The 25,948-nt window shown below is 40.1% G+C and overlaps 1 pseudogene; it reads left to right on the top strand.

The window, feature by feature from the left end:
- The window catches only part of LOC124721116, a 52,908-nt pseudogene continuing 26,960 nt past the window's right edge, over positions 1–25,948 (top strand).

Genomic DNA, 25,948 nt, shown 5'->3' on the forward strand with positions numbered 1-25,948 from the left:
AAACATCTCGAAAGTGTCTCAATGACAACCGATGGCCTCGTGTTGACAAGACAGCTGGTTGCCTTGCAGAGGGCAGGGCTTGACGGTCTGAACATCAGCTTAGACACCCTGCAGTCCCAACGCTACAACCAGATCACGAGGAGGAAAGGCTGGGAGCATGTCATGGCTGGCATAGATCTAGCCTTGCAACTTGAATACGACCCTGTGAAGGTATTACTAGTGCAGCTGTCATCGCATGCAGACTTTCATAAGCAAAAGATATAAATCTGTTGTTAAGAATATCAATACAAGAATCACCATTTTAAAGCAGTACGCCCTCACCCACGCCCCCATCCCCACTCCCACCCTCACCCCTGTCTCCACACTGCAGCTGTAAGTGAAGGAAGGTATATTAAGACAGAAGAAGTAAATTTTAGCTGACGATGCTAACAGTTTCATAGTTTATACAACATAAAAAAGTATGCCTTGCAAGTTTACCAATTAAATATCTTATATTTTCCTCCCAAGAGAGTCTTATGAGACTCAAGATCTTTACAGTTTCTCTTTTTTTCTTTTGTGTCTTTAGTTTAAAATAAGTTTCCTCTATTGTGGTGTTGTTTTGAAAAAATACTCGATTGCTTGGAAAAATTATTCTTAATTCTGTAGTCACACTTTTGTTGTGTCTAAGTACTACTGGTTTCAGTAGCAAGTACCAGCATCAGTTCATCTTATTATCAAAAATTTCTTTGCAAAATAAAAGCTGACCACTGTGGCCAAGCGGGTCTAGGTACTTCAGTCTGGAACCGTGCTGCTGCTACGGTCGCGGGTTCGAATCCAGCCTTAGGCAGGGATGTCCTTAGGTTAGTTAGGTTTAAGTAGTTCTAAGTATGGGGGACTGATGACCTCAGACGTTAAGTCCCATACTGCTTAGAGCCATTTGAACCATTTTGCAAAATAAAAAGCTTCTGTACAACTGCAAACTAGACATACCATTTTCAGGGTGCAGTTCGCATCTATTGAAAGCATAACAGTGACCTTTACTTTTAGTAGATAAGCCACCTACTGGGGTAAGTGACTTGATGACTGCACGCAAGAAGTTGTCATTTATTCCATATGTAGCTACCATGCAGACTCATATTTTGTATTAGTTTGTCCTTACTCTTCCAAAAGGTTAAACCTTGTCTCGGCAGCCACAGCTTCCTCTCTTCAGCAGTTGTCTTCATCTCCATGTGTGAAGAAAATCCCATTCATTGATCATATTGTTTAAGTAGGATGTTCTCAGTCATCCCCTTGTTTTCTTACCTACGATCTTGCCTTCAGAAATGTTTTTTAAAAGATTATCGTCTCCAGTTAAGTGTCCAGTGTATTTTGCTTTGCCCTGGCCTATAACTTTCAGTGGTTCTTTCTTCTCTCCTATTTCCTTTAATTTTTCTGTCAATGCAGCTAGTTCTTGTACTTCTCCTCCAGAACCACATTTCAGCTGGTTTGAGGTGAGCTTCCTTTGGCTTTTCTAATGTACAGATTTTGCATCTGTGTGTCAGAACACTCCACACAAAGGTCTTTACAAATAATTTCTTAATGTGGAAGCTGATATGTTTATTCGTTGCAGCTTCTTCTTATTTTGGAAGGAACTCTTCACCTGTGGTTTTCTTTTCTTGAATGCCTTGAAATATTGATTGTTTTCTTGCAAAATGCTACTGAGATAGTGAATTTCAGTTCCTTTCTTGAGTTGCTCATTGCCTGTTCTTGTGTCAGTCCTACCTCCACCTCCTTTCTTGTCTGTAGCCATAACTTTTGTCTTCTTTGTATTCATTTTTAGCTTTAGTTTTACCACTTCTTGATTTAAGGCCTGAAACATTTTATTTAGTTCCTACTCTGATTTACTATTGCGATGTCGTCAATCTGCAGTGTATATGCATGTAATTAAGTTTCCATATCGACATCATGCTCCAAAAACCACTTAACTGTGTGTGGCAGGGGGTACGTCTCATGCCACCAACTGATCCTCTCTGCCTTGTTCCACTTGTGAACAGTGCTTGGGAAGAGTGACTGTCAGTACGCTTCTGTATTATCTCTAACTTCTCAAATTTTCTTCTCGTGATCATTTCGTGAATTGTATATGAGAGTAACTATTATGTTGTCAGACTCTTCTCGGAAACTACTCTCTCGAAATTTGGGTAGTAAATCTTTCCGTGATGCACAACTGCTCTCTTATGGCATCTACCACTGGAGTTGCCGAGCTTATCTGTAATGATGTCACAGCGACTAAATGATCCTGTGACAAAACACTCCGCACTTCATTGGATCTTCTTTCTCTCTTCTGTCAGTCCTACTGGGTAAGGACACAGAAGTAATTTACATTCACTTAAGATTCTTCCTGTGAATCTTAGTTTGGCATCTGCTTTTCTATTGCTGTTTTATGTGGTCGTTCCACTTTAAGGTTGCTCTGGATAGTTACTTCTAGATATTTTATGGTAGATTCTGTTTCCAGCAATTTGTCATTAATAGTGTAGTTGTACAGTATTGGATTTCTTTTCCTGTGTGTGTGTGTGTGTGTGTGTGTGTGTGTGTGTGTGTGTGTGTGTGTGTGTGTGTGTGATATGTTACATTTATTTATGTGCAGGGTCAACTGCCAGAGCCTGCATCATTCACCAATCCTCTGCAGGTCATTGTGCATTATTGATACTGTCTTCTGTTGTTGCTACTTTCTGATGGACAAGTGTAGTACCTATGAACAATATTAAGGAGCCTCTGACACTTTCTACTGGATCATTTATATACATTGTAAATGTAATGGTCCTATCGCATTTCCTTGGAGTATTCCAGAAATTACCTTTTGATTCTTGTCATCTTTTCTTTGTTGTTGTTATTACTTCCTTGATGAACATATTAAGGAAGTAAGGTGATAGAAGGCACCGGTCTCTTACTGCCCTTCTGGTTTTCCTTCTTTCATATCCGGTTCAGTACTCTGACTTTTGTATATACTCAAAATTAATCATCTGTCCTTCCACTTTGGACATTACTTTAAGGAATGATGATATAATGGTAATCTGTTTATTAAACAATATTTTAAAGATACACTATGCTTTCTGATCATATAGTGGCTTGATGATGGAATTTGATACTGAAGTTAGTAATCATTAGACAAAATAAAAGTGAAGCTATAATAAAAGAAAGTAATATTTTGGATCATGTCAGTTGTTGTTCCAAACAACAGCACGTCAGGAATAGGTTCAAATGGCTCTGAGCACTATGCGACTTAACTTCTGAGGTCATCAGTCGCCTAGAACTTAGAACTAATTAAACCTAACTAACCTAAGGACATCACACACATCCATGCCCGAGGCAGGATTCGAACCTGCGAACGTAGCGGTCATTCGGTTCCAGACTGTAGCGCCTAGAACTGCACGGCCACTCCGGCTGTCCAGGAATAGGTACTAAATTATTTGTCCGCTGATGACCTCACAGCTTAGAACACTACAACACAAATGTTAATAGTTTGTTATGTGCTCTGGTAGAGTTTACAACTGTTTACAGTTCACGATTGGCTGTTGGAGATTGGGCGTTAATCACATAGTGTATTTAGTGCACAGTGCAGAAAAAGGCAGTGTCCAGAAAAGTAAACAAGTGTAAAGGCAAAAGTTTCATGACAGCATGTTGTGTCACCATACTTGGAAGACAATTATAGCCAAAGACAGAAATTTCAAAGAAAGTGCCTCATTTGAGCTGCGGAGACCTAGTCGAGGATTCTTAGTAGATAATTGTTAGCACAGTAGAATTTACAAAGAGACAATGTCAGTTCGTGTGAGGGAAGGTTGATTGGTAAGTACCTATCAGCTTTCTCATAAAACTCACAATTTGAAGAATACACATCAAGGAAAAGGTAGAAGTCCAACAGTGTCAAATATAGACAATAATATGGATCATCCAACAGTTTTGCAAAATCCCCAGTTGTACTTTCTTTACTTACTTACTTACTTACTAACTTACTCAGATTTGCTGAGTACCATACAAGGAACTGGTTTCCACTAGTTCACTCGATCAGCTGCCACGTTCTCACCTTCCTCCAAGTTTGTGTCCATGCATTGAAGATTCATTGCAAATGTTCCAAGTGTTAAAAGGTCTTCCTGTACATCTGTATCTGTCCATTGATTTCCACAACAGTGTTGATTTTGGGATTCTTCCACCTTACATGCGTAGAACATAACCTGCAATCTTCAGTCTTCTTTCAACAATAATTTTGTGCAGGCTGTCTAGACGTCGTATTCTCAGCACTTCATCGTTTGTAACTTGGTTGGGTTAACATCTTCAGAATTCATCTCTAGCATTGTTGGTAAAAAATATGGAGACTGTGTGCTGATTTTACTGACATTTTCCAAGTCTCACACATATAAACGATAAAGGAGTACAGTCAAAGCTTTGTTCACATATTACAGACCTAATTGCCATATGGACTGATTTTCCAGTTCTGCTGGTGATTTCTGCATCTGTGACCTCATTATTACATATAAAGCTACCGAGATATGGAAATCTGTCAACATCTTGTAGTATCTTCTATTGCACTGAAATCGGGGAAGAGACGAGTAATTTCCACTTAGTTTGCACATTATGTTTGCCTTATCTCTATTAATTTTCAGCCCTACACAATAGGGCATTTAATGAGAAAGCAGATAAAAATTAACTTGATGCCTTCCAAGGAGACAGTCTCTACTAAGTCTCTACTCCTTCAAGTCTGACTATGTAAGTGTAGACCAGACATGGTTTAAATTCAGAGAAATAGTATCGACATCAATTATGAGATATATACCAAATAAATTGAAAGGATACCAAATAAATTAAAAGGGTGGTGCACAAAATATGTCAAAACTCAGCTGCAGAAGCAATGAAAAAAAGCATGTCAAAATTTAAAAGAATGCAAAATCTCCAAGATTAGCGATGTTTTACTGAAGCTCGAAACTTAGGGTGGGTTTCAGTGCAAGATGTGTTTAATAGTTCCCATAGTGAAACTTCGTTTTGAAATCTGGAAGAAAATCCAAAGAGGTTCTGGTTGCATGTGTAGTACACCAATGGCAAGACACAACCAATACCTTCACTGCGCAATAGCTGTGGTAATATTACTGATGACAGTGCTACTAAAGCAGGGTTACTAAACACGGATTTCTGAAATTTCTTCACCAAAGACAACAAAGTAAATATTGCAGTATTCAAATCAAGAACAACTGCAACTGTGAGTAACTTAGTAGTAGCTCTCCTCAGTGTAATAAGCAGTTATGTTTCTTTCAGAGAATGCTGATACAATAGCTCCATTAGAAATCATATATAGCCACTCATTTGATAAAGATCCATACCTAGAGACTGAAAAGTTGCTCAGGTCACACCAATGCTCAAGAAAGAAAAGAGGAGTAATCTACTAAATAACAGACTCATATCACTAATGTTGATTTGCATTAGGATCTTGGAACATATATTGTGTTTGAATATTATGAATTATCTCAAAGATAATGATTCATTGATAAATAGCCAAGATAGATTCAGAAATATCGACCTTTTAAAACACAGCTAGCTCTTTAGTCACACAAAGTAATAAGTGCTGTCGACTGAGGATCTCAAATTGATTCCATATTTGTAGATTTCCAGAAGACTTTTTGAAACAGTTCCTCACAAGCATTTTCTAATCATATGGCGTATTGTCTCAGTTGTGCAACTGGATGTGTGGTTTCCTGTCAGAAAGGTCACAGTTCATAGTAACTGATGGAAAATCGTCAAGTAAAACAGAAGTGATATCTGACATTCCTCAAGGAAGTGTTATAGACCACCTGCTGTTGCCGATCTACATTAAGAATTTAAGAGAGAATCTGAGCAGTCCTCTTAGATGATGCTATCATTTACGGTCTTGCAAATCATTTACTGTCTTGTAAAGTGATCAGATGATCAAAATGAACTGCAAAATGATTTAGGCTACCTATCCATATGATGCAAAAAGTGGTAACTGACCTTAAATAATAAAAATTGTTATGTCATCCGCATGAGTAGTAAAAGGCATCTACTAAATTTTGGTTACATGATAATTCACGCAGATCTAAAGGCTATGAAGTCTACTGAATACTTAGGAATTACATTTACAAATAAGTTAAATTGGAATGCTCACATAGATAATGCGGTGGGAAAGCAAACGAAAGACTGTGATTTAATAGTAAAACATTTAGAAGATTAGGATTACTAAAGAGACTATCTACAACTATACTTGTCTGTCCTCTTTTGGAGTATTCTGCATGGTGTGGGATCCTTACCAGGTAGGACTGACAGAGGACATCATTTAAAAGTTCAAAGAAGGGCAGATCATTTTGTATTATTGGGAAACAGGAAAGTGCATGCCACAGATATCGCATGTGAATTGGGGTGGCAGTCATTAAAGCAAAAGCATTTTGCTGGAGCAGGTTCTTAAAATTTCAATCATCAACATTCTCCTCCGAATGTGGAAATATTTTGTTAGAGCCCTCTTACATAGGGAAAAATGATCATTGTAATAAAATAAGAGAAATCAGAGCTTGTACGGAAATATTGAAGTGTTTGTTTTTCCTCAAATGCTGTAGGGGAGTGTAATGGTAGATAAATATGTTGAGGGTGGTTCTCTGAACCCTCTTCCAGCATTTAATTGTGAATTACAGACTAGTCATGCAGATATAGATAATGTAGATAGGCTTTCAATATTATGCACTGATTCTCTAATTTTATACATTGCTCAAATACTTTCGTGGCGCTTTAAAATAACACTTTACCAGTCTTCTTAATATGTATTTAGATAACCAGGTTGATAAGATGTTACAACAATACTCTCTTATTACTCCCCAGTTTTGGGTTACATTAATGAACAAAATCACCGCAGTGTTCCATAACAATTATGCGCTGAAGTTTCCTGCTGATGGAACCAATATGATTTTCTGTGTTTCTGAGCATACAGGTTGTGTACGCTGTTTGGAGTCTGGTGTATGCTGAATCAAATGTTTTTATTGTTATGATCTTCCATCTGAAGATTGGTTTCATGGAGTTTCCCATGCTAGCCTATCCTGTGTGACCCTCTTCACCTCTGCATAACTACTGCAGCGTACAATAACTTGAACTTGCCTACTGCAGTCAGTTTTTGGTCTCCTACAGTTGTTACCCCCATTATATTCACAGATGACCACATATTGTGGAAATTGCATATTGTAATGTAGGATGCAATAATAACGTACGGAAAGTTTCTGTTGAAAATTACGAATTATTTAGGAATAAAGGAGACGGCTCACCAAAAGGCAGAAGCACTGTCTCATCGATAGGCACATGAACAAAAGGTATGTAGAATGAGATTTTCACTGTGCAGTGGAGTGTGCACTGATATGAAACTTCGTGGCAGATTAAAACTGTGTGCCGGACCAAGAGTCAAACTTGGGACCTTTGCCTTTCGTGGGCAAGTGCTCTACCATCTGAGCTATCCATGCACGACTCACGACTCGTCCTCACAGCTTTACTTCCACCAGTACCTCGCCTTCTACCTTCCAAACTAAAAGGTACGTTGCTTGGCGAGCTTCCAGAATGCACTTTCTTTTTATAGCTGTAGGGAAAACATGCGCACACACACACACACACACACACACACACACACACACACTCACATGTGCATGTCTCCTTATGTTGTGGTCGCTCAACTGCCAGCTCTTTACTGGCCCACGGTGAGTGTTCTGGAGCGAGGTGGGGCTTTAGAGTGGGGTAGGATGGGGTGGGTTGAGGCAATGTGAGGGATGGAGAGAGATGGGAGGGGTTTGGAGGGAAGCATTTAGTGGCTCGTGGGAGAGTGGGGAGCCATCTGTGGGCTAGCTAGGGGTGCAGGTAGAGGAGTCAGGCGACAGACAGCTGGGCACTCATAGACTAGGGTGTGACGTGAGATAACAGCACACAACTAGCTGATTCGGAGGGTGGGGAGAGGGGGGGAGGGGCATGTGTGTGGGGGGGGGATGGGGGCTGGGAGTTAACTTGGATTTAGGCCAGGAAGCAAAGGATGTGCTGTAAGTATGGCTACGAAAGTTGAGTATTCTTAAATAAGATCAGCTGGTGCCAATTTATTGGAAAGTAACTGGCACACAAAGTGCAATTGTGGCTCCTTTTTCTGTATGAATTTTAAATAGTCTGCAGAGCAAATTGAATTAGGAGGATCAGGCATTTGTGTGGGTCCAGGAAAGTAAATTGTAGAGCCAGATAAAAGGCGCGCAAGACAGGAGGGGTACTACTACTCATCACCGCTGTATCGTGCTACTAGTACGTGTCTGTGTGAGTGCACCGAGAGTTGTGTTGCCGTACATGCGTCTTTAAATTGGTCACCGACTGATCATTGCAGGCTGGCTGTTGGAGGCTGTCTCTGGGAGCCAAGCGTGTGGCGCGGTCCCTGCCGTGCCATCTGCTGGCGACTCGAACATATATATGTATGGAACAGTGCTGACTGACTCTCTGTGTGATTCTAGTTTGTAATGTGCACATCAGTGTTCTGTGTCTTGTTGAGTCCTTAGAGGCATATTGTTCGGAGGTTATTATTAAAGCCATATTTGTGTGACTTGGATCACACTTCAGTATTACTTGGTTAGTACATCACCACAAACATATGCACCGGGAATGTACATCCTTTGACAGTTTGCTACGTCTCTCTCTTCTAGGACTGACATGGTAGCTGCCTTGCATTTCTTAATGACTCTGACCTTGTCAACCACAAACCGAATCTTAGTACAGTCATGATTTCCCTGAAGAGATTACATGACAGCAGAGACTTGTAAAATTGTGTTACCCATTTCTCTAGCCAGTGAAGATTCATTCTATACCTTCAGATACAGTGTCATGTAGGAGTAGAACAGCAAGAAATACGTAGCTCCTCTAACAGTAATGACAGTTTATCACCTCCCAACACTACATGTGCCAATGTTTCAGTGCATTTTTGAATATGTTTGTTAACAGATTCATCAACACAACAAAAATTTACGATCTCAGTAGCATCTTATTTCATAACTCATACTTTACTATTCATCAGAATCTTCATCGCTGCTCTTTGATTCGTCAGAGCTCCCTGCTGTACTTTGTTTTATTTCATAGTTAGAATTAGTTGAAATACCACCTACCGTATTTACTCAAATCTAAGCCGCACTCAAACCTGAAAAATGAGACTCGAAATAAAGGAAGGAAAAACAAAAATTCCTGAATCTAAGCTGCACCTGAAATTTGAGACTCGAAGTTCAAGGGGAGAGAAAAGTTTTAGGCCGCACCTCCAAATCGAAACAAAGTCGGTCCATTGTAATATGAGACACAACTTAGGTCGAATGATTGACGATACAGCTACAGTAGTTTGGTTCGAGTCGTAAGCTTAGCAGTTAAGCTTTACCAGGTAGCCTTTGCTATGCGTCAGGTGCTCCTCCGTATTTATACTGGTACCCTTCCTTTTTCACGTGCTTCTCCTGGTTTGAATCGATTGCTTATTTTGCTTTGATCTGATAAGTGCCGTTTTCCTTGTTATAGGCGTTTATGTCACTCTAAGCTGAAAATGCATTACTGTACTGTGTCATGCATTGTTTGTCGCATTCTGATAGTGCGTGTTTGCGGCCTGTCGTCGCTCGCGGCATGGATGGTTTTGTGAATGCTACCGCCGCTTACAATTAAAAAAAAAAAAAAAAAAAAGAGAGAGAAATCATCTCATTAGCGGAACAATGGCAAGAGACTACTATTTCTTGTTACTTACACTGCTGCTTTCTTTGATAATGATCAACAAGAACCAAATAATAGACTGTGTATGATAGAACATGTTCTGAACGAGAGTTAGGCGAAAATTTTTCTCCATTTGAAAATCTTTGCAGCCGCTTCTTTAGTACATCAAATTCTGCACAGAAATTAGAGTCATCTTAGATTTAAAAATCTAGTCAGTTGCCGTGCTCCATTTATGACTGTATCACTATTAGGCATAAGAATAATACGAATATAAACATGACACGATGTGTATATTCTTCCGCGTTTGCTGTTGTCTCACTCTAGTTTCGTAGTTTATTAGGCAGACAGGATTTAAATAAGATAGCAGCAAACACGAAAGAATACGTGGCAAAATGTTTATATTCGTATTACTCTTATGATGAATAGAATACTGCATGTGATGCACATTTCATCAGGTTCCTATTAGCAACCATCTCTTCTCACAGGTAGGACAAAATTCAGAACGTAGAGTTGGCCATATTGACAAACATCCCAAACAGTCTTGCCAGTCGGATTTTCGTAATACATTGAAGTTCTGCTACATTCGAAGATGAACAATACGGAATTTGTATTTACTTCGTTGGATAATATATGAAAATAGTCTTCCACCTTTTTTTTAATTTATTTACTGACGCAGAGGTTTCGGCGCCAGTATTTATCTTTGTGCCTACGAAGCATGCCTGTGTAGCGCTACATATATTCGACGGCAGAAGTTAGTTGTGGCAGCAAAATTTGGGTTTTCCTTGATTTCCCTAAATGATTTAAGACAAATGCTGGGATGGTTCCTTTGAAAAAGATGACATTTGGCTGAGGAAGCTAATTTCTGTGGCAGGTCTGATGACACAGTGTTGGTGGAAGCACGAGTATTTCAGAGCACACCATTCATTGCACACTGTTAAACATAGGGCTCTGCTGTAGACAACCCCTGTATGTTCCCATGTTGACAACACTGTTGAATTACAATTTCTGTGGCTCAGGAGCATTGAGATTGGGCAGTGAATCAATAGAAATGTGTCATCTGGTTGAATCATTCGTGTTTCGCATTACACCTGCTTGACGGTTTTGTGCACATACACTGTCAACAGAGTGAATTGGTGCTTGAAAGGTGCACTTTGCTACAGACGTAGGCCAGTGGGAGCAATATTATGCTATGGAGGACATTCACCTGGTCTTCTGTGGGTCCTGTGGTAGTAACTGAAGGCTCCATAACAGCTTTGTTCTGTGTGAACATTATTGCGCACTGTCCGCACCCTGTCCCTAATGAAGGTGACATGTTTCAACAATATGACTTTCAGTGTCATGAGGCCAGAATCAAATTCACCCCTTCTGAATCTGATGGAATACATCTGCGATGCTATCAGATACCAGTTCTGCACCCAGAAACCACTGATCTCCAATTTATGGGAATTACATGACCTGTGCTTAGACATGCGGTGCAGCATAATGCTGGGAACATACCTCACATAATGCTGGGAACATACCTGAAATTTGTTGAACTTGTCCCACACAAAATCACTGCTGTATTGTGTTCCAACAGTGGACAAACACATTATCAAACAGGAGGTCATAGTGTTTTGTCTCATCAGTTTATATATTCAATGCTTGAATGAAAGGTGTGCTCTTTTCCTTTTTTCTGTCATTGCGTGTATGTGTAAATAAGGATGTTCTACCATTTGGGCTTGTTTATATGAAGGCTGTCAGTGTTACCACCTGCACAGATACTAAATGCTCCTTTTGTGAAGACCTTTTATCTTGAGAACACTTTTAACTTTGTTTCACAAATGGCAGCACAGTTTCAAGAAAGCTTCATAATTTAATGTAATAGTTAAAATAATACCTTCAGCAAAAGATGTGTGCGTTGGAGTGGGGAAAAAGATTGGAGATGTATGTAGTTTAATTTTCGTAAATTGTTAAGAAGGTTAACAGCTTGGCATGCTAAGATAAATTCCCACATTCTCTAAAAAAGAGAGAAAAAGATTAATTTAACAGAATCAGTGAGGTATAAAAATATAACAACAGACTTGTAGAACCATTATTTTGTAGGTTGGATTAGATTAGATTCAGCTTTTGTTCCAAGACCCAAAACATGAGATGATTCTCATGGGTGAGTAACATGCCAGAAAGTATAACATAAAAAATATAAAACATCTGAATACCCTGATCATTTGTCAGGAGATTGTCAAACTAGGTGAATACAATACAAACTGGAACAGCTAATATTTTCAGAATTGATACGCTGTCAGACTCAAACATTGTTATGCACTATTAATAAATTTATCAAACAAAAAGTACATAATCTTGACTGTTATGACAAAGTGCTCTCAGAACTGAAATCTAACAGACATTCTTATTTAAGCTGGCCTAACAGCCACTGTTAAGATATTCATCTATAGAGTAGGATGAGTTGCCTATCGAAAAGTCTTTCAAACTCTGTTTAAACCAAGCTTTATCTGATACCAAGTTTTTAATGGTGACTTTCTTCCACAGATGAATTGTGTTGTAATGCGAGATTTTAATGAAGATGAAGTGTGCAGTTTTGTGGAGTTAACAAAAGAGTAAAATGTTGATGTAAGATTTATCGAGTACATGCCTTTCAGCGGCAACAAATGGGATGATGGGAAGATGGTCTCATTTAGTGAAATGTTCCAAATAATTAGAAAGCAGTGGCCTGATTTTGATCGTCTTCCCAATGGGCCCAATGATACCTCAAAGGTACGTGAAGTATTACATATGAACATACATTGAAAATAATTTAATGTTTATGACTTACTACCAATCACAAGAATACTTCACATCTGCTGGTGGTATGAGAGATGGACTGGTTTAGTTACATATTTCTCATCCCATTCAGTAAGTCTGTCCTGGCCTGGGTTTCTCTGCAGCTTTTCTGCAACTCTCCCCATTTCCTAAACCTTGACAATCCTTTTCTTTCTTCCCTTTTCCTTCCCCTTCATTGTTTCTGCCAGAAGAAGAAGCCACTGGCTCCGAAAGCTTGCACATTTCCGTAACTTTAAGGGGAGTTAGAAGGGGAAAACATTCTTGTTCTTTTTTTCGGGTTTTTATCTGATTATAAAATTTGCAATTTTCCAAATAAAATAATATGTATATTACTTATAAACTTGCGTGGGAAGTATTTTATTTTATTTTCTAAAATATAATCTACACCAGTTGAAAATGTTAAAATTTTTACATGCATTACTTCAAGACCTAATAAAATCGGTAATTTTTTATATACAGGGTAGTCCATTGATCGTGACTGGGCCAAATATCTCACGAAATAAGTGTCAAACGAAAAAACTACAAAGAACGAAATTTGTCTAGCTCGAAAGGGGAAACCAGCTGGCGCAATGGTTGGCCTGCTATAAGGCGCTGTCATAGATCAAACTGATATCAACTGTGTTTTTTTAAATAGGAACCCCATTTTTTATTACATATTCGTGTAATACGTAAAGAAATATGAATTTTTAGTTGGACCACTTTCTTCGCTTTGTGATAGATGGCGCTGTAATAGTCACAAACATATGTCTCATAATTTTAGACGAACAGTTGGTAACAGGTAGGTTTTTTAAATTAAAATACAGAATGTAGGTACATTTGAACATTTTATTTCGGTTGTTCCAATGTGATACATGTACCTTTGTGAACTTATCATTTCTAAGAACGCATGCTGTTACGGCGTGATTACCTGTAAATACCACATTAATGCAATAAATGCTCAAAATGATGTCTGTCAACCTCAATGCCTTTGGCAATACGTGTAATGACAGTCCTCTCAAGAGTGAGTAGTTCGCCTTCCGTAATGTTCGCACATGCATTGACAATGCACTGACGCATGTTGTCAGGCATTGTCGGTGGATCACGATAGCAAATATCCTTCAACTTTCCCCACAGAAAGAAATCTGGGGACGTCAGATCCGGTGAATGTGCGCGCCATGGCATGGTGCTTTGATGACCAATCCACCTGTCATGAAATATGCTATTCAATACTGCTTCAACCGCACGCAAACTATGTGCCGGACATCCATCATGTTGGAAGTACATCGCCATTCTGTCATGCAGTGAAACATCTTGTAGTAACATTGGTAGAACATTACGCAGGAAATCAGCATACATTGCACCATTTAGATTGCCATCGATAAAATGGGGGCCAATTATCCTTCCTTCCTTAATGCCACACCATACATTAACCTGCCAAGGTCGCTGCTGTTCCACTTGTCGCTGCCATCGTAGATTTTCCGTTGGCCAATAGTGCATATTATGGCGGTTTAGGTTACCGCTGTTGGTGAATGATGCTTCATCGCTAAATAGAACGCATGCAAAAAATCTTTCATCGTCCCATAATTTCTCTTGTGCCCTGTGGCAGAACTGTACATGACGTTCAAAGTCATCGCCATGCAATTCCTGGTGCATAGAAATATGGTACGGGTGCAATCGATGTTGATGTAGCATTCTCAACACCGACGTTTTTGAGATTCCCAATTCTCGCGCAATTTGTCTGCTACTGATGTGTGGATTAGCTGCCCCAGCAGCTAAAACACCTACTAGGGCATCATCAGCTTTTGTTGCAGGTCGTGGTTGGTGTTTCACATGTGGCTGGACACTTCCTGTTTCCTTAAATAATGTAACTATCCGGCGAATGGTCCGTACACTTCGATGATGTCGTCCAGGATACCGAGCAGCATACAAAGCACACGCCCCTTGGGCATTTTGATCACAATAGCCATACATCAACACGACATCGACCTTTTCCGCAATTGGTAAACGGTCCATTTTAACACGGGTAATGTATCATGAAGCAAATACCGTCTGCACTGGCGGAATGTTATGTGATACCACATACTTACATGTTTGTGACTATTACAGCAGCTGGCCGGAGTGGCCGAGCGGTGCTAGGCACTACAGTCTGGAAACGCGCGACCGCTACGGTCGCAGGTTCGAATCCTGCCTCGGGCATGGATGTGTGTGATGTCCTTAGGTTAGTTAGGTTTAAGTATTTCTAAGTTTTAGGGGACTGATGACCTCAGAAGTTAAGTCCCGTAGTGCTCAGAGCCATTTGAACAATTTTTGACTATTACAGCCCCATCTATCACAAAGCGAAAAAAGTGGTCCAGCTAAAACATTCGTATTTCTTTACGTACTACATGAATATGTAATAAAAAAAATGGGGGTTCCTATTTTTAAAAAATGCAGTTGATATGAGTTTGACCTATGGCAGTGCCATCTAGCAGGCCAACCATAGCGCCATCTGGTTTCTCCCTTCAAGCTAGACGAATTTTGTTCTTTGTAGTTTTTTCATTTGATGCTTATTTCGTGAGATGTTTGGCCCGGTCACTATCAATGGACCACCCTGTAGAAAGCTGTGGATTGCTGTGTTATGAAGGTTAAATTATGTGTTTGTATTGGTAGCAGTGTCAACAATAGTATCGTATCTTTTCATAGTATAAACATGCTTTGTATATCGAAGTGCTAACGTTTTTCCGAGGAAAAGTGACGAATAGACTGGTAAATCTCTCAAAAAGTATGACTCCAAAATGAAGTGTTTTTAAGAAATGTGGGTTTCATGGTAATAAATTTTTGAATAAAGGGAAACATTGTGTTCAGCATGTGGTGTGTGAAGTTACAGACAATGAAATACTGGCAAACTCATGAGTATCTAACGAAACACCCATTAGTGCTTCGAAGATTAAAATGAAACATAGTGATAACACAGTTATCTCAAAACAAAACTCATGTAAACGGTAGGTTAGGTTATATTCTGATACATTTACACATCCTAATAGGGATGTTATGTGAATGTGTGTGCTGTATGTATGTGGAGGGCCAGTTAGTTTACATGAAGACATTGAGGTATCAAACGGACAAGCCAGGAAACTTATCATTAATTCTGCCAGTTGTAAATATACTCATTCATTTTGGAATTCTGATAAGTGTAAAGATAATTATTTTGAAATAAATGTTAGGTGGTTTTATGGATTGACAGCTATTGGCAAAGGACACACTGCAGCAGAAACAATGTGTGTCATGATGTATATGCCACGCCCACTTTGTAAAATGGACAAGTATGCAGGATTTATTGGAGCTGCTGTGAAATCTGCTGCATGTGAGTCAATTAAGGGTGCTGCAAATGAAGCTGCTGAAATAAACGATGGTATGATTGACATATCGGTAGCTTTTGGGGCACTTGGTAGAAGCGCATCTGCAGTTCTAAGAATTCTGTTGCTACAGTGACCAGTGTGGATACTGGAAAGCTAATAGATTTCCAGATTTTAACCTAACATTGTTATAAGTATAAATCAGGGAATGAAGAAGGGCATATCTGTGACAGAAATTATGAAGGACAACTAGTCGTACGGAGGCCTGTGCAGCTGTTAAAATTTATAATCGATCTGTAAACTAAAGGCGAGTGTGTTACACTAAGTTCTTAGGTTAGGCAGACTCAAATGCATATAACAACAGTGTAGTAGCCACTCAGCCTTATGGTGAGAAGCTTATCACAGAAATGGAATGTGTTGGTCATGTCCAGAAGAGGATGGGTACCAGATTGAGGAAGTTGAAACAAAGTTTGAGAGACAAGAAACTTTCAGGTGGTAAGACCATAAGAAGCAGGCTGACAGACAAAATGATTGATGAACTACAACAGTATTATGAGATTGCCATTAGAAATAATACTGAGGATTTGTTGAAAATGAAGCAGGCAGTATGGGCTACCTTCTTCCAGAGACTGTCAGCTGATGATAAACCCTCCTGGATCTGCTTCATGGTGCAATTACCGCAATGCCCAGTACTCAAACAGGTCATACAGCCATAAACATTCTATCCCAGCAGCAGTTGTGGATATCATAAAACCTGTTTACAGAGACCTGGCAATCCTGAATTATTGAAGAAGTGTCTGCATTGTCAGACTCAAAATCCCAATGAGTCGTTCAATAATCTTATAGTGTCAGTGTCATCGTAACTGCCGTCTGCGTCCCGTCTGCTGTGCAGTGAGCTACGCTAGTTAAAGTATTAACTCTATTTTTCTTACATGTCACTTCTTCTTCCGTGTGTTTTTGCTTTTAGGAAGCTTTAATTGTCGAGTGCTAGTAATAGTGTTCCATAGATTTTGTGTTTGTTTTGAATACAGTCAGAGAGAGTCCGTTTAGTCAGCCATAGTGCCAGTAGTGCTAGTGTTTGTTTTCAATACAGTCCAGAGACAGGTAGTGCTATTTTCATTGTTTTCTACAGGAAGTGTCTAGTAACCACAGTTTAGTCAACTATCAGCCGCCTTTAGTGAATTAGCAGTCTAGTTATAAGTTGATTAACTCTCTACAGTAAATTGATTTCTTAGTATGGATAGGATGTGTGACTGCTGTGTACGGACACTGGAGGAGCTGGCCACTGTTCGCGAACAGCTGAACGTGTTGATGGCCGCGGTTAGCCGTCTTCAGGCTGTTGCCTTGGAGTGTAGCGGCAGTGGGGAGTCTGGTGCGTTGCATGGTACACCCCAGGTGTTACATGCTTCACCCACTGACCCTTCTGTCGACACATCTTTGCGGGTACCGGGCGCGGTTGGGCCACCCTCTTCCCAAGGGGAGTGGCGGGTTCAGCAGCATTCGCGGCGCACGAGGCGGAGGGTCAGTGTGGAGGCTGGCCGTGTGGCATCGCCCATTCTGCCTGTGAGTGGACATGTGGCCGCTCCTTCAGCAAGGTCCGAGCAGGCACATGGGGGGAGGGGTTTATTAGTTATTGGGAGCTCCAACGTTAGGCGGGTGATGGAGCCCCTTAGGGAAATAGCGGAAAGGTCGGGGAAGAAGGTCAGTGTTCACTCTGTCTGCTTGCCGGGGGTCTCATCCGAGATATGGAGGAGGCCGTGCCGGCAGTGATAGAGAGCACTGGGTGCACCCGACTGCAAATTGTTGCTCATGTCGGCACCAATGACTCCTGCCGTCTGGGTTCAGAGGTCATCCTCAGTTCGTACAGGCGGTTAGCGGAGTTGGTGAAGGCAGAAAGCCTCGCGGGGTGGAATCTGAGCTAGCTATTTGTAGTATCGTTCCCAGAACCGATAGTGGTTCTCTGGTTTGGAGCCGAGTGGAAGGCTTAAACCAGGGGCTCAGATGATTCTGCGGAGATCTGGGGTGCAAATTTCTCGACCTCCGCTATCGGGTGGAGAAAAGTAGGGTCCCCCTGAATAGGTCATTCGTGCACTACATGCAGGAAGCGGCGACAAGGGTAGCGGAGTATGTGTGGAGTGCACATGTGGGTTTTTTAGGTTAGAGAATTCCCTCCCTAGGCCCGACAAGACACCTCCTGAGATGCATCAAGGTAGAAGTAGACAAAATGCAACAGGGAATAACAATATTAATGTGCTAATAGTAAACTGCAGGAGCATCTATAGAAAGGTCCCAGAACTGCTCTGATTAATAAACGGTCACAATGCCCACATAGTACTAGGTACAGAAAGTTGTCTGAAACCAGATGTAAACAGTAATAAATTCTAAACTCAGATTGGAATGTATACCGCAGAGACAGGCTGGACAGTGAAGGGGGAGGCATGTTTAAAGCGATAAGAAGTGCAATAGTATCGAAGGAAATTGACGGAGATCGGAAATGTGAAATAATTTGGGTGAAGGTCACGGTTAAAGCAGGCTCAGACATGGTAATTTGATGTCTCTATAGGCCCCCTGGCTCAGCAGCTGTTGTGGCTGAGCACCTGAAGGATAATTTGGAAAATATTTCGAGTAGATTTGCCCACCATGTTATAGTTCTGGGTGGAGATTTTAATTTGCCGGATATAGACTGGGAGACTCAAACTTTCATAACGGATGGCAGGGGCAAAGAATCCAGTGAAATTTTTTAAGAGCTTTATCTGAAAACTACCTTGAGCAGTTAAACAGAGAACCGACTCGTGGCGATAACATATTAGACCTTCTAGTGACAAACAGACCTGAACTATTTGAAACAGTTAACGCAGAACAGGGAATCAGCGATCATAAAGTGGTTACTGCATCGATGATTTCAGCCGTAAATAGAAATATTAAAAAAGGTACGAAGATTTTTCTGGTTAGCAAAAGTGACAAAAATCAGATTTCAGAGTACCTGATGGCTCAACACAAAAGTTTTGTTTTAAGTACAGATAGTGTTGAGAATCAGTGGACAAAGTTCAAAACCATCGTACAATATGCGTTAGATGAGTATGTGCCAAGCAAGATCGTAAGAGATGGAAAAGAGCCAGCGTGGTACAACAACCGAGTTAGAAAACTGCTGCGGAAGCAAAGGGAACTTCACAGCAAACATAAACATAGCCAACACCTTGCAGACAAACAAAAATTACGCGAAGCGAAATGTAATGTGAGGAGGGCCATGCGAGAGGCGTTAAATGAATTCGAAAGTAAAGTTCTATGTACTGACTTGGCAGAAAATCCTAAGACATTTTGCTCTTATGTCAAAGCGGTAGGTGGATCAAAACAAAATGTCCAGACACACTGTGACCAAAAAGGTACTGAAACAGAGGATGATGGACTAAAGGCCGAAATACTAAATGTCTTTTTCCAAAGCTGTTTCACAGAGGAAGACTGCACTGTGGTTCCTTCTCTAGATTGTCACACAGATGACAAAATGGTAGATATTGAAATAGATGACAGAGGGATAAAGAAACAATTAAAATCACTCAAAAGAGGAAAGGCCGCTGGACCTGATGGGATACCAGTTCAGTTTTACACAGAGTATGCGAAGGAACTTGTCCCCCTTCTTGCAGCTGTGTACTGTAGGTCTCTACAAGAGCATAGCGTTCCAAAAAATTGGAAAAGGGCACAGGTCATCCCCGTTTTCAAGAAGGGACGTCGAACAGAAGTGCAGAACTATAGGCCTATATCTCTAACGTCGATCAGCTGTAGAGTTTTAGAACATGTATTATGTTCGAGTATTATGACTTTTCTGTAAACTAGAAATCTACTCTGTAGGAATCAGCATGGGTTTCGAAAAAGACGATCGTGTGAAACCCAGCTCGCGCTATTCGTCCACGAGACTCAGAGGACCATAGACACGGGTTCCCAAATAGATGCTGTGTTTCTTGACATCCGCAAGGCGTTCGATACAGTTCCCCGCAATCGTTTAATGAACAAAGTAAGAGCATATGGACTATCAGACCAATTATGTGATTGGATTGAAGAGTTGCTAGATAACAGAACGCAGCATGTCATTCTCAATGGAGAGAAGTCTTCCGAAGTAAGAGTGATTTCAGGTGTGCTGCAGGGGCGTGTCGTAGGACCGTTGCTATTCACAATGTACATAAATGACCTTGTGAATGACATCGGAAGTTCACTGAGGCTTTTTGCGGATGATGCTGTGGTATATCGAGAGGTTGCAACAATGGAAAATTGTACTGAAATACAGGATGATCTGCAGCGAATTGATGCATGGTGCAGAGAATGGCAATTGAATCTCAATGTAGACAAGCGTAATGTGCTGCGAATACATAGAAAGAAAGATCCCATATCATTTAGCTACAATATAGCAGGTCAGTAATTGGAAGCAGTTAATTCCATAAATTATCTGGGAGTATGCATTAGGAGTGATTTAAAATGGAATGATCATATAAAGTTGCTCGTCGGTAAATCAGATGCCAGACTGAGATTCGTTGGAAGAATCCTAAGGAAATGCAATCCGAAAACAAAGGAATTAGGTTACAGTACACTTGTTCGCCCACTGTTTGAATACTGCTCAGCAGTGTGGGATCCGTACCAGATAGGGTTGATAGAAGAGATAGAGAAGATCCAACAGAGAGCAGCATGCTTCGTTATAGGATCATTTAGATATCGCGAAAGCATTACAGAGATGTTAGATAAACTCCAGTGGAAGACTCTGCAGAAGAGACGCTCAGTAGCTCGGTACGGGCTTTTGTTGAAGTTTCGAGAACATACCTTCACCGAGGAGTCAAGCAGTATATTGCTCCCTCCTACGTATATCTCGCGAAGAGACCATGAGGATAAAATGAGAGAGATTAGAGCCCGCACAGAGGCATACCGACAATCCTTCTTTCCACGAACAATACGAGACTGGAATAGAAGGGAGAACCAATAGAGGTACTCAAGGTACCCTACACCGTAAGGTGGCTTGAGGAGTATGGATGTAGATGTAGATGTAGACCAAAAAATGTTTTTCTTGTAATGAAGACACTAATGTGGGGGTCAGTCATGCTGTTATTGCCTTTAATGATGGCAGCATTGGTAGCGTGAAAGTGCTACAACACATGGGAATTAATTCTGGAGCAAACTGCATCAGAGAATTTGAATGGATGGACAAGGTTTGTACTGGTAAAGCAGAGTATGCAGCACAGTTGGCCACTACGGAGTCCAGAAAGAAGAAAACAAGAAAAAACTTAAAAAAGATCAAGAGGATGATATACAGTATGGTGCAGGGTGCTTCTGAGTGACTAAAAATAAAATGTTAAGCATATATTGAGTAACAGTCTATTAAAACTTTAAAAACTCTTCCTGAAAATTTACATTTTCTCTTGCATTTTTCCCTAAATCTCAGAAACTACTTCGAGTAGCGAATTCAAATTTTCAGGGAGTAATAACATATGTATCCTGAGTCTTCGGAACTAAAAGAAGAACATAATGTTATGTATAAATAAAATTATTTAGAATAACATACAAAAAAGTACACAAAATTTTAACTGTGTAATTAAAAAATTGTATTTTAAAAAGCAGTGGCTGAAATGCAATTATTGTAAGACTCAGAACATATAGTTTAATGTGCTGTAAAAGTTTCTTGTCAATGGCTACAGTTGTTCCTGAAATACGGGGAAGTTAAGTCACTAAATTTAACATTGTCAGGATAGGGCGTTCAAACTCCCCTTAATGCACGTTTTCTCCTTCCTCCACTTGGTGAGCAATACATTTATAGTATATTCACAACAGCAGTAGCTATTTTCTTACAATTTCTTTTTGCAGGCATCCCATGTCCTGGGCTTCAAGGGACATGTGGGATTTATTACCTCAATGAGTGAACACTTCTGTGGCACGTGCAACCGTTTACGGATAACAGCTGATGGCAATTTGAAGGTGTGTCTCTTTGGGAATTCAGAGATATCTCTCAGGTGAGTGATGAAACATAGAATAATCGTGTCCAAGTGAAAATTCATGCGAGGAAACCATAAAATTACTAGAAGACTGACAGACTGATCAGTATTTTACCTTCAGGAGGTGAAATTCCAAAACTTCTTATAGACACATTCGTTCCTCTTGTCCTCACATTAGTCGTGGAGTCCGAGTGACCTTTCAGACCTTCAGAAACTTATCCCTCTTTCCTCTCTCATGAAGGAACTGATAGTTCCAAATGCTGAGTATAGAATAATACTTTTAAACTGTTTGCCATGCACATTAGGTATGTGGTTGGTATATGGAAGAGATAAACTGCAGTTAAATATAGCAGGTATGAAATGAGTAATCTTTTCTTGAAGTTTTCAGCTTGCACCCTCCTCCCTCCAAGACATACAAACCAGATACCTCTAACTAAATAATTTGTGAGTATATATAATTTGCCTCTGTCAACATCATGTTACACTAACCTATTTGTGAGATTAAATTAAAGGAAAGTAATCAGGACTGGAAATTATGTAAAGACATTTTTAGCTATGTCCCTTGGTTGTAATAAAGTTAACACAGTATTTCTGTCCATGTGATGGTAACTATGATTCGCCAGCCACCGTTGCCGAGCGGTTCTAGACGCTTCAGTCCAGAACCGCGCGACTGCTACGGTCGCAGGTTTGAATCCTGCCTTGGCTCAGATGTTAAGTCCCATAGTGCCCAGAGCCATTTGAACTGTGATTCATGATTATCAGAGTCTATATGTTCCAAATAAAAATTGGAACTTCATGTGTATAAATGTACAAATTATTAGACAATGGGACCAACAACTGACACTTTCAAATTGATGACTAGACTAAGAGATTAATAATAGGGAAAAAACTGCAAGATACTTGGCGATAAGTTTGTTTCAGGACAAGGTAAGGGGGGTGTGGGGTGGGAAGAATCAGCTCTCTCTTTGTGAGCATAACAGAAATCCTTTATCAACCTAAGGTAAAATAAGATATAAAAATACAGGGTCAAACAATTAATTTAAGTATCTTAGAAACCAAATGACTAATGAAATTGGAAGCTAAGAAAAGTAAGTTCGTAGTAAGTAGGGTGAAACACAGGGGGCTGCAACATATTGCCATTGTTGTTTGACTTGTCTATCAAAGAAAAAAGAAATGGATCAAAACAAAATAAAAGTGAGAATGGAAATGTATCAGAAGCAGATAGGAATAAGCAAGGAACATATTCTTTAATAAATAAAAAAAAACTGACATGTGAGGCAGATGTTCCTACAATTTTATGTTCAAAGCACAGCAGTCTGTGAAAGCAAAATGTTTATGACATTGAAAAAAGAAAATCAGTGAGTGAAAAGTGTGTGTAGGTGAATTGTGGTGAAAGACTGGATATTGGAACTTCTGTTAGGCTGCCCAGTATTAGTTAACTTGGTAGTAAAGGAGCAAGTTTGCAAGGGCAGATAACTGTTTGACTACGTAAAATAGAGTGGGAGTATGGAAAAGCTAGTCCAAGATAGGATGAAAAAGATAACAGCAACTTATAAAATGAATTGAGAAGTTACCATGAACCCCATTCCAATCTAGTGAATGCAGTGGTTGACAATATCTTGTGACATTCGCCTATAAGGCTCAAACAATAATTGCTAAATAAAAATACAAAATGTTGACAAGACTGTATCTAAGCTGTCACTCTCTTTTGAAACAAGGGTGTTTAAACCAACAAACACGCAGGAAAGCAAGGACAACTCGCACACTAGAGAAGGATGGGCAGTATCATTGAAGGAGTGAGCATAAACTGTGTGGAATATGTGTGGTACAAGAAATGATAGTTAAAAAAAAAAAAAGAAGAGGAAAAATGTTGATCTGGAAACAAGGGAATAAAAATTTGCCACGTGAAGAGACAATATGGTACTGTGCTGATGAGTGTGTACAAGTGGTGATACACAATATACATTGATAAAGGAACTCTGCATTGGGCCCAGAAGACCACGCAATGCTCTTCGAGAGATGTCCTTTACTATATATCTATGGAGAGTTAGGGGGTCAGTATACAACTCTCCAGGCTGTTATCAACTTCCAGAAGTTGAAGACACTACTTCTCACTTGAGTAGCTCCTCAGCTGGAACTACAAGCAGAGTGTACCCTATTCCAGTCTGTCCACCGAGCAGAATTTCCCGGCTCTACAAGGAATTGAACCTGATCCCTTTCTATGGCACGCCTGTGGCATACTGACTGCATAGCTGTGGCAAGAGTCATAATATACACTTGTGAACAATTGAGTTATAACTATTCTGTTTATTGGGGAGAGAGTATGTATATTGCCACCGTGAATGAAATAGTTTAGTGTATCGTAACTGGAATGTATTCAGACCTCGTACTTGTGTGAGAGCGCAGTGTCTTAGACACTTGTAGTGTTTGTCTTAGCATGAACTAACCGGTGAGCCTTACTTTCTAGTATTTTTAATTATATATCATTACTGGTGCCTCTGGCACTTATGTGTTGCAATAGCAATAGCTTGCAATAGCAAACATTGAGTCAACCATGGTTTTTGGATTAGAAGTAGAGGTCAGCTGGGTTGACAGTGGGAATACAGTGATGGGAAGTGGACAATAAGCAGTTATATTGAAGGGTGCATTATTTGATATGTTAAGGTTAATTACAAAACGTGGATTGGAGAATTTTTCACGTTGAGCAGAAGTAAGTTTACAGGACCAGATGTCAAATTACACATGATCAGTGTAAATCCCTATAGTCAGCATGAACACTGGCACACAGAATAATTTATAGGTAGCCTTGCTGTATATAAAAAATCAGATTTGTGCTGAACTGTCATGAACAAACTGTCACTTCTCTGGAATAAATAGACTCTGATTTGTTAATTACATCTGTGTAAATGAAAAATATAGGAAAATATAGATTGCTGCTTACTGTAAAGGAGACATGTTACATTGTAGACAGGCACAATTAAAAAGGCACTTACACAAAGCTTTCGGCCACAGCCTTCATCAGCAAAAGAGATACAGAGAAACACACACATTCATACACACAGGCAAGCACATGTCACACACATATGACTGCCAACTCCAGCAGCTTGCCCCTAGCTGCTGGACTTGGCAGTTTTTTTTCTCTGTGTGTGCGTGCATGCGTGCATGCGCGCGCAGTGTGCTTGCTTGTGTGTTGTGCCTGTGTGCAACTTTGTTTTCTTTATGGTAAATAGAGATCTATCTTTCCCTGCACTGTTGATATTCCTACCTGGAATTTACATTGTTTAATCAGTGTAAATAAGAAGGACACAGTTACATATATTCTGTCACTTGAAGACTAATACATGAAGTAAGTGGACATTATTTTTTATTGCAGAGGATCTTTGTCACCATTAATTATTAATTTTGTGTTCCAGTTAATTAGACATGCTTTCATCCTTTCCTGGATGTGCTCTTTTTGTTAAATCTTCCTTCAAAAGATCTGATGTACTTCAAATTAATAAACCTGAGTATTCTGAAAAAGGAGGTGCAGCTTACAGCTGCAGTGTGACAGTTGATCACAGGGTGACTTTATCACTGCCATGTCGTGGGTACCCATGGATCAAGACACATATTCTATAAGGGTGTGTAGTCATTGGGCTTTCTTGTACCACAGTGTCAAAGGTGTACTGTGAGCAGATTTATTCAAGGAAAATACTACCACAATCAGCAGAGTGAACTGCTATGGGCAACAGGATATCATTGACAGGGGTTACCACTGACTAGCATGGCTTTAGCAGCGAACAGGTGGGCCACAATGTAGCAAATGACTCACCAACTCAGTGACAGTCAATAAACAGTAACCATTCATGCCACTGGGAACTGTCACCTCTTTGTGGGATACAAAGATGCAATCTGCACACTGCCCGTCACAGTTACAAAGATTAGCATTGGTTTGGAACAGCACCAGGGGATGCTCGAAGCATGCAGGAAAGTCGTCTGTCTGATGATTTGCGGTACATATTGCCAAGGTGGCAGGGTGCAAAATAAGGAGTGATCAAAAAACTTCCATTTGAAGGCTGCATAGTTCAGATCAGTATGCCACACACACACACACACACACACACACACACACACACACACACATACACACATATCCATCCGCACATA

Source organism: Schistocerca piceifrons, chromosome X (assembly GCF_021461385.2).
Source record: "Schistocerca piceifrons isolate TAMUIC-IGC-003096 chromosome X, iqSchPice1.1, whole genome shotgun sequence".
In the NCBI taxonomy this organism is placed as follows: domain Eukaryota; kingdom Metazoa; phylum Arthropoda; class Insecta; order Orthoptera; family Acrididae; genus Schistocerca; species Schistocerca piceifrons.